This window comes from Diaphorina citri, unplaced genomic scaffold (assembly GCF_000475195.1).
Source record: "Diaphorina citri unplaced genomic scaffold, Diaci psyllid genome assembly version 1.1 scaffold240, whole genome shotgun sequence".
NCBI classification, from domain to species: Eukaryota; Metazoa; Arthropoda; class Insecta; order Hemiptera; family Psyllidae; genus Diaphorina; species Diaphorina citri.
In genome coordinates, this window is record NW_007377677.1 from 191,667 (window position 1) to 204,075 (window position 12,409).

At 38.4% G+C, this 12,409-nt stretch overlaps 1 long non-coding RNA gene across 1 annotated transcript; it reads right to left on the reverse strand.

Annotated features, from left to right (window-relative positions):
• Positions 1-354: 354 nt before the first annotated feature.
• Positions 355-1,147, reverse strand: LOC113466288. The gene is made up of 2 exons (XR_003390730.1): positions 1,026-1,147; positions 355-854 (listed from the first exon to the last, which is right to left on the reverse strand). It is a non-coding gene; the product is annotated as an uncharacterized LOC113466288 (long non-coding RNA).
• Between the last annotated feature and the right edge of the window lie 11,262 nt (positions 1,148-12,409).

Below are 12,409 nucleotides of genomic sequence, written 5' to 3' on the forward strand. Positions count from 1 at the left end.
TTAAGTTTTAACGAAGATTTCCGAAAGCGTAGTTGACTGTTTTTTTCGATGAGACTTTGTACTTTTTCCGTCAAGATCTTAGCTGCTGTGTTAGCATTCTCACATTCATACACCTCCGACCATTCTTCCCTTGTAACGTCTTCGACCATGGTCCAGACAGGATTTAGAGCTTTTAGTTACTCTGGTCGGTTTGTTAACAAGTGACATGTATCCATTTACAGCTAAAACATTCAAATATTCATTAACTAAACTGTCACCTCGATTCAAGAGGTTAATGTTAATGTCACCCGTAACAAACTGGATGATATTATTATGATTATTGCCAATATTACCATTATTCGGAACTGCTAACATTTCCTCTATCTCCTGGATAAAATAGGGAATACTACCACTAGGTGACCTGTATAGAGCTAGGCCTGAAAAAAGTGTGTTACCTTTTTTAATTTTGATTTTTAAACCATTGCAGTCCATTAGGAAAACTTCATTTGTGCTTTGTTCGAAATCTAGCTTAATGTAAACGATAATTCCATCAGTTTTACGTGCATGTTTTTTAGTGTAGTGCATTTTGTAACCCTCAAGTTGAAACTGCTCCACATGAATGTCCCTACCCAAGTGACATTCACTCAGAACAATACAATCCAAGTTTATACTCATGTTTGAGAGCACGATTTTTAGTTCGTTATATTTTTTATTAATACTACAGACGTTCATGTGGAGCAGCCTAAATCCCTCGGATTCCAACAGGAAAGAGTTTAGATCGTCCAAGTTACCCTCTCTAGTTTTGTCTTCCTCAAAGTTTATTTGAAATAATGTCTCTCTATTACTACCCATTGCTTATATTAGATGATATCCACCTACTTTTATACATGTTAAACGTAAGCTGAGTTGATCTCGTTAAATACTGAGGGACTTTAGGACTAAACAAGGGTAATAGGGAGTTACCAAAGAGGGAGTGACAGGTTAGATATAATGGTTTCCTATCGGGTTGTTTTAGGTAGGTACAAGTTATATTAGATGATATCCACCTACTTTTATAAATGTTAAACGTAAGCTGAGTTGATCTCGTTGAATACTGAGGGACTTTAGAACTAAACAAGGGTAATAGGGAGTTACCAAAGAGGGAGTGACAGGTTAGATATAATGGTTTCCTATCGGGTTGTTTTAGGTAGGTACAACGGGTAAAATTATAGGTACAATAAATATTCAGTAAAACATAAGCAGAGTGAAAGATAAGTATATGGTAAGAATAATCAAGCAATACATAGGTGTTAGGGAAACAAATGGAATCATAGAATATTTTCAAGCTCTCGATACAATGTATAGATTGTACAGTAATATAATGTGTGAGTATACAGTCATATAAAGATGAGTTCAATGAATGAATGATAGGTGTAATACATAGGTGTTAGGGAAACAAATGGAATCATAGAATATTTTCAATCTCTCGATACAATGTATAGATTGTACAGTAATATAATGTGTGAGTATACAGTCATATAAAGATGAGTTCAATGAATGAATGATAGGTGCTTCCTCTTTTACTTCATAGTGCTGATAAAGGTTTGTGTTAGATAATTGGGATCTTGTAGGTAGTATCATTTTGCGGAGTTGAAATTTTTCATAAATTCTTCCAATTCTCTTTTCGAACCAATCTTCTGCACTCTTTTCTCATTTTCATTTTTCTTCATTAGAATAAATCCCTCCTTGATCCATACATATTGGATGTCTTTAGCCTTGGCAAAGCTCTTTGCCTGTGCGAGGAGTAACTTTCTTTCCACAGTGATGTGTTCGTTTAGATAAATGTTGACATCTGGGAGTTGACCGTTGACATCCTTGGCTGTTAGGTTTGCAGGAGTTTGAGAACGATTTGCTTTGGTTTTCCTGTATTCTCTGTATTGCCTATTAGTAAGTATGGAGGTAGGCATCGAAATAAATCACCTGTCGGCTTTTGGGGAATTTTGAAGAACGAAATGTTTTTATAATAATTATGATTGACGATCAAAACAAGAACCACCTTGACGCAAACACAAATGGAGCTTAGGGTCCTTGAGAGATGTTTACAGAATGTTATCAAAAAGATCGATCAACTTTGAGAGACAATCTACATAAAGTTAAGAAAAAAGCAACCTACATCTTGGAGAATTACATATTTACCTATGTACGTACAGGATTGTAACAAAATTAAAAGAAACCATCTTTTGCAGAATACACTTCATTAATTTGTACATAGCCGTCACTAATTGTAATTTGTAATTTGTAATTTATTTGTACAATTTATTTGACATAAAATACATAATATGAGTACAATGTATAGGTAAAGATAATAGTATTATTTATGTATTTAAAAAGATAAGGAAAAAAAAAGCAGTGTACTCTTCTCACACTAAGAGGAAAAATTCCCCTTGTTTTGTGAGAAGTAGTTCGACTATAATGCAATTAACTATTTTGTAATTTTGTAATTTGTAATTTATTTGTACAATTTATTTGACATAAAATACATAATATGAGTACAATGTATAGGTAAAGATAATAGTATTATTTATGTATTTAAAAGATAAAAGATAAGGAAAAAAAAAAGCAGTGTACTCTTCTCACACTAAGAGGAAAAAGTCCCCTTGTTTTGTGAGAAGTAGTTCGACTATAATGCAATTAACTAAATATTTTGAATACAATAAAACAATTATAAACACATGCTTGGCTGGGAGTTGACCGTTGACATCCTTGGCTGTTAGGTTTGCAGGAGTTTGAGAACGATTTGCTTTGGTTTTCCGGTATTCTCTGTATTTTAGAAGGTAAAATTAGGAAAAATAGAAGAATATGCAAAAATAGGTACTTATTTATGGCTTTTTCTCAAAGAAATCTATCAACGCGTATGTCACTAGTATCACAAATATTAAAAAAGAAGGTCATCAATTGAACAACATATAAGCTTAATTATTATTTAAATAAAAGTAGGGTAGGAGTAGGACATTGTTAATCAATGGACAGCTCGTTTTTATACAGCCAATCTTTTACCTAAATATATACAGCCCCTTGTGTAACTGACTCACTCACTGACTCACTGACTCACTCACTCATACTAATTCTAACCCACTTCTAGATGGGCTAGGAAGATGCGGTTTTCACCATTGGATTCCTTATTTTTTGTACATACTGGGAAAAATCGGAAACTCCCAAAATTCCAAACCGTTCCCGAGATATTGACGTTTTTTAGTCCCCCCATAAGAAATACACAGAAATCCCGAAATTCCAAACCGTTCCCGAGATATTGATGTTTTTTAGTCCCCCCATAAGAAATACACGGGGAACAAGCTTTGAGGCCAGCAAAACTTTTCCTGCGTTTAATATTTTCTCTCGTTTTTAGTTTTCAGTTTTCATTTCTTCGAGACAGAAAGGGAGTGAGTCAAATAATTAAACTTGCAAAGAGGATTAGCCTTTCAGTTTTGAGATCACTACTTAACTACTACCTTACAAGCGCTAGGCCACGCGCTCGAGTGCTTTCCGGAGACTACTTGTCTTTATTCCAAAGAGATTAGGTTTCAGTCTTTCCGTATAGAGATAACTACTTACTCGTGAGCCCAGCTTGAGCCAGCCTTGTTAACTTCGAAGGATTCCAGCCTAGCTAAGCTCAAACTAACGCCTGCCTTACAAGCACAAGGTCTCGGGCCCGATTTCTGCAAATGGAGAACTTCATCCCAAACAGATAAAGTTCGGAACTTTTGGAAGGCAGAGACCTTCCATTAGCTCTTCTTGGGTCTGTACTCCCTATTTCAATTGAAATTAAATTCGCATTTATTCAATTGCATGCAAATTCTCTTCACGAGCAGATAACAATCGCTGAAGTAGAATTTCTTCTATTGGAAGATCGATTGGGTTTGATGCATTGATGGTTTTATTGAGAAGGGCATCCGAGCTGACATCTTGCATAAGAGTTCCATTATTAGCATCTCCCGAGTGTGATGGCCAAAAATGGTCTTCTCTAATGTCGTCTGTTTTAAACTGTTTCGTTGATTTGTGTTGTTGCCTTCTTCGAGTATTTTAAACTGTTCTGTTGATTTTGTGCAATGTTTTCTATTTAAAATTATTGTTTCTGATGGTTTTGTTATGCATGGGATGACTTCGCGACAGTGTGGGCATTTGAATAGGTAGGCGGGTACTTTGTTACATGGAAATTTTGTCATAGGGATTACATAATAATATGTACCTACTATGTATTCCCTAATACATAATATAATATGTATTGGGTAGGTGTCAGCCTTCAATGAAAAATTTCAATTACCCCCGTCACTATACATACACCTTAGCAGTTATACAGTGGTATATTCCAATCCAACCTCTATCAATCAGACTGGCATATTCCAAGCACAGATTCAGTGATTGACATAGAAGACTAGGAAACGAAACAAGTAGGTATAAACCTACCTGCAAGTATAGGTACCTAAATTTCAATTTTTCCTATGAAATCTGTTTGAAGCGGCCTAGTGTATCGGAAAAATCCACACACGCTGCTAAAACATACGTAAATACCTCTACATATAAATGTACGTGTGCTTTATTTATTTCCAGCGAGCGCTTGTCTTTTAAGCACTATAAGTTCGCGGGTTCGATTTCCGGCTGGGACGAACTTTGTCCTAAACGAATACCTAAGGTTCGCTAGCGGAAAGGCTGGCTTTCTCCTAACCTGTCCTTCTTTCTTTGATTTCGGAAAGATAAGACTTCGAAGAAGTTGAATCTTCATTTATGTAGTTTTGACATCTCCACTAATATGTTCGAGTATTAGTGGAGATGTCACTTTTCCCTTTCTATTTCCTACGTATTTACGTCATATAAATCTGCCATCCTTTTTATATGCAAAATCATTAGAGGACATTAGATTCTGACCAACCCACCCACACCCTCCACAACCACCCACCTCTTGGCATTTGTGCTTTATTTAGACTGTCGAATTCTATTTTTTTTCTTCTAATTAATCAGGGTGATCATCTATTGCAATATGTGTTCCCCATAATATGTCAAAATATATGAGACCTTGGTTAGACTCTGGGAATAAAGGGACTTTTCAGTCTCATTGTGGCAGGATAAACAAGGTATATTCTATTCTATTTTTTTTCTAATTAATCAGGGTGATCATCTATTGCAATATGTGTTCCCCATGATATGTCAAAATATATGAGACCTTGGTTAGACTCTGGGAGTAAAGGGACTTTTCAGTCTCATTCTGGCAGGATAAACAAGGTATATTCTTTTTTTTTTACTTTAAACAGGTCTTGAATATTGTTCCATAAAATGTAATGTTATTACCAATCAAATATATAAGACCTTGTTTAGACTGCGAGAGTAAAGGGACTTTTCAGTCTCATTCTGGCAGGATAAACAAGGCATATTCTATTCTATGGACCCGTTTTCAGCAATCGACCCCACGGCCGAGTCCAACCCTGAGGATATCACCTACGAAACGCCCCTACAGCCCATTCCCAGTGGGGATCTCGACGTGATCCCCACAGTCATTCCCGTGCCTGGGCGAAAAGAAGGTAAAATATGATAGATAGCATACCTGTTTATGTTTTCATTTTGATACTGTTTTGTTATACATAAACCATAGCCTGGTTAAGTGAAAAGTGGGCGAAGTCGTATTCATGGGTATTGGGATGGCTGAAGGTGAAAGTTGAGATATCGGTGGTGAGGGCGATTTCAATTCGGAAATTGGCCACAAGAGGGCGCATATGAGATTATGTTTTGCTATTCAGGGTATTCAAACACTTTACTTACCTAACCAAAGAATAACCATCTGTTTGATATTAATGAAATGTGTAGGTCAGTTGATCTGGCTTTTTTTTACGTTTGATAGGATCGTTCCCAGATCGAAGGGAGAAGGAGCACAGTATGGAGAAAAACAGTCGTTCCGAGACACAGACCTTACCTATTTAGGATATAGTAGGTTTTGAAGGAGAAAATGTTCAAAAATCCCTCAATCCTTTTTTATTTTAGACAGACCCGAAAACTCCAAAAGGGAAAAGTTCGGAAATTGGCCACAAGAGGGCGTATATGAGATTATGTTTTGCTATTCAGGGTATAAAACACTTTACTTAACCAAAGAATAACCATCTGTTTGATATTAATGAAATGTGTAGGTCAGTTGATCTGGCTTTTTTTTATGTTTGATAAGATCGTTCCCAGATCGAAGGGAGAAGGAGCACAGTAAAGGGAAAAACAGTCGTTCCGAGAACACACCTTACCTATTTAGGATATAGTAGGTTTTGAAGGAGAAAATGTTCAAAAATCCCTCAATCCTTTTTTATTTTAGACAGACCCGAAAAATCCCTGAAAAGGGATAAAAATCCCTTAATAACACTGGTTTGAAAACTTTGAAGTAAGAAAGGGACTAAAGAGTCTAAGTGCAGTTGAAGTTTTTTTTTTACATGAAATATGTGATTAATGAAAAAATCGAGTCCTCCATAGCCTTCCCCTTCTCTCTCTCTCCTCCTTCTCCTTTCTCCCTCTTTCTTTCTCCTCCTCTATTTCCTCCTCTTTCTCCCCTCCTCTCTCTCTCTTCCTTCATCTTCTCTTTTCACTCAATCTTTCACTTTACGAAATCTGCAACGGTGGTGTAGTGGTTCAAAAGCTCGCCTGATAGTCAGGAGGACGTGAGTTCAATCCCAGCCAAGGTATGGAATTTTATTCTCAACTTTTTTGAGAACTTAACCTTCTTTAGTCCTTTTCGAGTAGTATGAAATTATGAGTAAGCAGATGAGTACAATACCTACTGGGTGTTTATTAAAAAAGTTGCCACCCCTGAAATCTCGAGAACCGTTTAAAATTCGGAAAAACGCTGAAACACTGAAACCTACATATATTTCAGCGATCGCCAGCCATCAGTATGAACACGATATTATGTCAAAGTAGGTACAAATAGGTAGGTACCTACATATCAATCATCGTTACTCTCCTATACAAAAAGCGGATTGTAATAATGTCACAAAGGCCAGAGTAGGTAATAATAGGTAGAGAGGAACCTAGATGACTTGATTTTATTATTTTTTAAATAAAAGGTCTAAAAATATTGAAAGTGGGAGGAAAAAATTATGAAAAAAAAACTGAAAGGGTGGGGGAGCTAGAAAGGCCTTTGGAAAAAAATGCCTCTTTTGTTTGCATATCGTCGCTGACAAGGCAGAACTGAGGTGACAGGAAGAAATTGTCGTGACGGAGCAAAATGGGTTATTCCTGGAATACCTACAACTCACAAGTGTTTAGGATTATGTCTGTGGGAAGATGGCAAAACACGATAACCAACATTTTTTTCAAAATGGAGTTAGTAATTCATCCTTAGTAATTTTTTTGCGCTCTATCGATTGGTATAATGAGAATTGTCCTACGACTTACCGTTCCTGAGATATTAATGGAGTCAAAACAGGATAACTGGAGAAAGAGAGAGAGGGAAAAGAGAGAAAGGGAGAAGGGAGGAAAAATAGCAGAGTTTTTTTAGAAAATTGAAAAATAGTTAAACCTTAAAATTGAAATTCAAGAAGGAGAAGAGAAAGAAGGAGAGAGGGGGAGAGAGGATCTTTATAGGCGTAAAGTGCAGTAGACACTTGCATTAGGAAATAGAGAAAGAGAGAGAGAGAAAGGAAAGAGAGAGGGAGGGGGGAGAGAGAGAGAAAGGAGAGAAGGGAGAAGGAAGTGTAAAACGGAACATTTTTTGAATTAAATTCGAAAATTTTCTCGAAACGGATTTTTGAGAGAGAGAGAGAGAAAGGGAGAGAGAGAGAGAAAGGGAGAGAGAAAGAGGACATTTTCTAGGAGAGTTCGTTAAGGTTATAATTGAATTCTAATGAAAAATGGAGAAAACCTGGAGAAAGAAATATGGGAGATAGAGAGAGAGAGAGAGAGAGAGAGAGAGAGAGAGAGAGAGAGAGAGAGAGAGAGAGAGAGAGAGAGAGAGAAAAAAGTGAGAAAAAAAATCAAACATCGCAGGTTGACAGAAAGTCTGGGTATGGTAAAAAAAAAAATAAAAATAAATAAAATCTGCCTATGTGCCTATTTCTTATGCCCGCCGCTCATTCTCAGACCGTCCGACAGAGCGCGGTCCGTCAGACGTTCTGAACGTGAATTAGCTAAGAAACAAGACGTATTAGGGCCAGTCAGGTCTACCGCGTCCGAAGCTAGTAAAATAAAATTCCAGAGGAGCTTGGTAGCGCTCCGCCCTTTGTATTTAGGATCGATAGTGCTATCGATAGTTCTCCTCCTCTATAGCATACCTATTTATGTTTTCATTTTGATATTGTTTTGTTATACATAAACCATAGCCTGGTACATACTTATAATAAGTAAATCAGGCTATGAGGTAACTCCCTCTGGTGCATTGTTGTTTTGGTCGAGTAGGTATTTTAGAGAACAATAAATGGCATATAATTCACATGTAAAGATACTCGCATCTGAGTCAAGGCAATACATCTGAGTGACATTTCGTTCAGGAATGACCAGGGCACATCCTGAGTGATTATTATCTTTTGATCCATCTGTAAATATCTTCATACAATTTTCATATTTATTTAGTTCAGAGAGAAATGTTGATTTAATTATTTCACTGTTTGTGTTTTTCTTTGAATAGGTTATATGTATCTATTCTAGTCAACATGTACCTGTTAATACTTTTCTTACCTTCAGTTACTTACAATTTATAAATGCTTCTAATCTTATGAAATCTTAATTTCTTTATTATTTATAACGAATTGTACAGATTGTACTCGCAATTATTATCATCCCATCAAAAATATTTAATGGAGACCTTTTTTAGACTGCTGGGAGTGCTGGTGTAAAGGAACTATTCAGTCCTATACTGACAGTACAAACAAGCTATATTCTGTTCTAATAATATCTTTCCCTATAATTTCAGACACCTGTTCTAAGAACGAGTTCCAATGTCCGGAAGGCCGCTGTATTCCCCTCTCATTCAGATGTAATGGTGCCCCCGATTGTACCCACGGTGAAGACGAACAGGCTTGTGGTAAGTACCGAACCCTCGAACCTTGGACTGTGAGACGAGTACTGTCAACCATTTTCAATTTTGGCCTTTGAGGGGCAAATCTTCAGAAAAGCTTTCTAGATTTCGATGCTCGTAAGTACTTTAACTACTAGACCATTTTGAAGACCTGAAATCCAAGATCCAAGCGTACATTTTTTCTTCTTTCTCAACCCTTCATGTACCGATTTTTCCTCCCTGGCTTTCTTTTTAAGCTATCAGGAATTAGTTCTTCCACTCAATATTACTGTTCTTGTTTTTATCTTGGATGTATTTTCCTTTCGGGAAACTGACCACTGGAAAATGGACCACAGCTCCATTCGGTTTATATGGGAGCAGTGATCAAATCAAGAATTATAATAAACTGAATATTAAACAAATTAGGTAGGTACATAGGTACTGATTTTCTCTAATCACGATCGAATAAACTACGGGCTAAAAAATTCCCGGAGGAACGGGCTTAATCTTCTTAATCAAGGTGCAGTGAAAGAAGAAGAAAAATTGTTACCTGATCTTGTTCTTAATCTTCTTCTCTTCTTGTTCTTAATCCTTTGCATATTTGTTTTCAGAATGTCCCGAGACCAAATTCAAATGTGAGAGTGGAGGGTGTATTGACTACTCCTATGTATGTGATGGTAGGAGCCATTGTCCTGACCATAGTGATGAGTGGTCCTGTGTTAACCTGGCCAACGACGGAGTACATATTAGGTGAGTAATATGACAGTAAGGTCAGCCACGCACTCTCAAGTAGACCTGACAGGTACGGCTGAAAAGGTCCCCCCTGTCAGGTCTACCTGATACCTGACCAGCGCACACACTATCAGGTGGAACTAACTTTATCAGGTAGCCTGGCACCTGATCAGGTCTACCTGATATTGAGTGGCTGGCCTTAGCAGTTACAGAGTCTTCTTCTTTCCGTGTCCGGAAACAAACTTGAACATCAGATCTTGAATTTCCAGAAATTGGCAACGTGGATGGCTTTTAGGTTTGCTACATATTAGGTGAGTAATATGACAGTAAGGTCAGCCACTTACTCTCAAGTAGACCTGACAGGTACGGCTGAAAAGGTCCCCCCTGTCAGGTCTACCTGATACTTGATCAGCACACACACCATCAGGTGGAACTAACTCTATCAGGTAGCCTGGCACCTGATCAGGTCTACCTGATATTGAGTGGCTGGCCTTAGCAGTTACAGATTCTTCTTCTTCTTTCCGTGTTCGGAAACAAACTTGAACATCAGATCTTGAATTTCCAGAAATTGGCAACGTGGATGGCTTTTAGGTTTGCTTGCATGAGGTCTTCTTGTGTGCAAGGTTCATCCAGTTCTAGTTGACTGCAGTTGAGGAGGTGGTTATGATTTTGTATTTCCCCGCAGTCACATTTATTTTCTTCTTCTTCTTCTTCTTGAGCGTCTTCTGGCGTCCAGCGTCTTGAGAGCTTCTAGATGCAGGGAGAATCTCGTCAGATGGGGATACGCTCAAGAAGAAGTTACAGAGTAGACCACCTCTATTGGCGAGTGGTTAAGAGCGCCGACTCTCAATTCGGAAGTGCTGGGTTGAAATCCTGGCAGACTAGGAAATTTTTGACTAAACATTTTCTTGCCAGCCTAGTTAGTAGTGCGTCTGCCTTGTAAGCGCTAGGCCGCGGGTTTGATTCCCGCCCGGGGCGGATTTTATCCTGATGGGATAATGTTCGTTCTCGTCTTCTTCTTGAGCGTCTTCTAGCGTCCAGCGTCTTGAGAGCTTCTAGATGCAGGGAGAATCTCATCAGATGGGGATACGCTCAAGAAGAAGTTACAGAGTAGACCACCTCTATTGGCGAGTGGTTAAGAGCGCCGACTCTTAACCCGGAAGCGCTGGGTTCAAATCCTGGCAGACTAGGAAATTTTTGACAAAACGTTTTCTTGCCAGCTTAGTTAGTAGTGCGTCTGCCTTGCAAGCGCTAGGCCGCGGGTTTGATTCCCGCCCGGGGCGGATTTTATCCTGATGGAATAATGTTCGTTCCCGGAACGGCTGGCTTTCTCCTATCCTGTCTTCCTTCTCTCTTCGATTTCGGGACGATAAGACCATAGCAGTTACAGTTCCCTCTGTCAAACCTCTTTCCTTCTCTCTTCGATTTCGGGACGATAAGACCATAGCAGTTACAGTTCCCTCTGTCAGACCTCTTTAAAAAAAAAAAATTCTTTCGCGGATAGGCAAGGGTGTGAAAGAATATATCTTGAAGTAATGCAAAAGTGGTTTCTAGGTATCTTTCCCATTCTCAGCTAACACTCTTTCTTCTTCTTTCACTGCACCTTGACCCAGTTTTATTTGGGGTCTGCGTTACCCTCCTTCATTCTACTACTGGCAGTATAACACAGGGTATATTCTATTCTATTCTATTCTACTTCTCCTTCTTCTTCTCCTTCTCTCTTAACTACACTAGCATGTTATAATGCAAACTCTTTGTCTCTCGATTCTCAGACGTGGTAATCAATGGCTCCCCCTGTGCAACAAGGATAAATCCTGGACGGACACCTACTCGGACGTTCTATGCCAGAAGTTAGGCTACTCCAAGTCCCAGAAGAACCCTCGCTATGGAGATCTAACAGACAGAATGGATAATATTACTGACGGCATTACTCGGCTGGGAGATTTGATCACGGATAGACCTCATATTAATTTGACGTATCTGTCGGATGATCCGGACAGCTTTATAGGCACAGATGGGGTAAGTACTGTAGATATTGCAAGTATGTACTTTAGGCACAGATGGGGTAAGTACTGTAGATATTGCAAGTATGTACTTTAGGCACAGATGGTCGGTATATATCCAGCCTAGTTAGCTTATAGTACTGTAGATATCCAGCCTAGTTAGCTTATAGTAGAATAGAATATACCTTGTTTATACTGCCAGAATGAGACTGAAAAGTCCCTTTACTCCCGCAGTCTAAACAAGGTCTCATGTACTGTAGATATCCAGCCTAGTTAGCTTATAGTACTGTAGATATCCAGCCTAGTTAGCTTAAAGTACTGTAGATATCCAGCCCAGTTGGCTTATAGTACTGTAGATATCCAGCCTAGTTAGCTTAAAGTACTGTAGATATCCAGCCCAGTTGGCTTATAGTACTGTAGATATCCAGCCTAGTTAGCTTAAAGTACTGTAGATATCCAGCCCAGTTGGCTTATAGTACTGTAGATATCCAGCCTAGTTAGCTTAAAGTACTGTAGATATCCAGCCCAGTTGGCTTATAGTACTGTAGATATCCAGCCTAGTTAGCTTAAAGTACTGTAGATATCCAGCCCAGTTGGCTTATAGTACTGTAGATATCCAGCCTAGTTAGCTTAAAGTACTGTAGATATCCAGCCCAGTTGGCTTATAGTACTGTAGATATCCAGCCTAGTTAGCTTA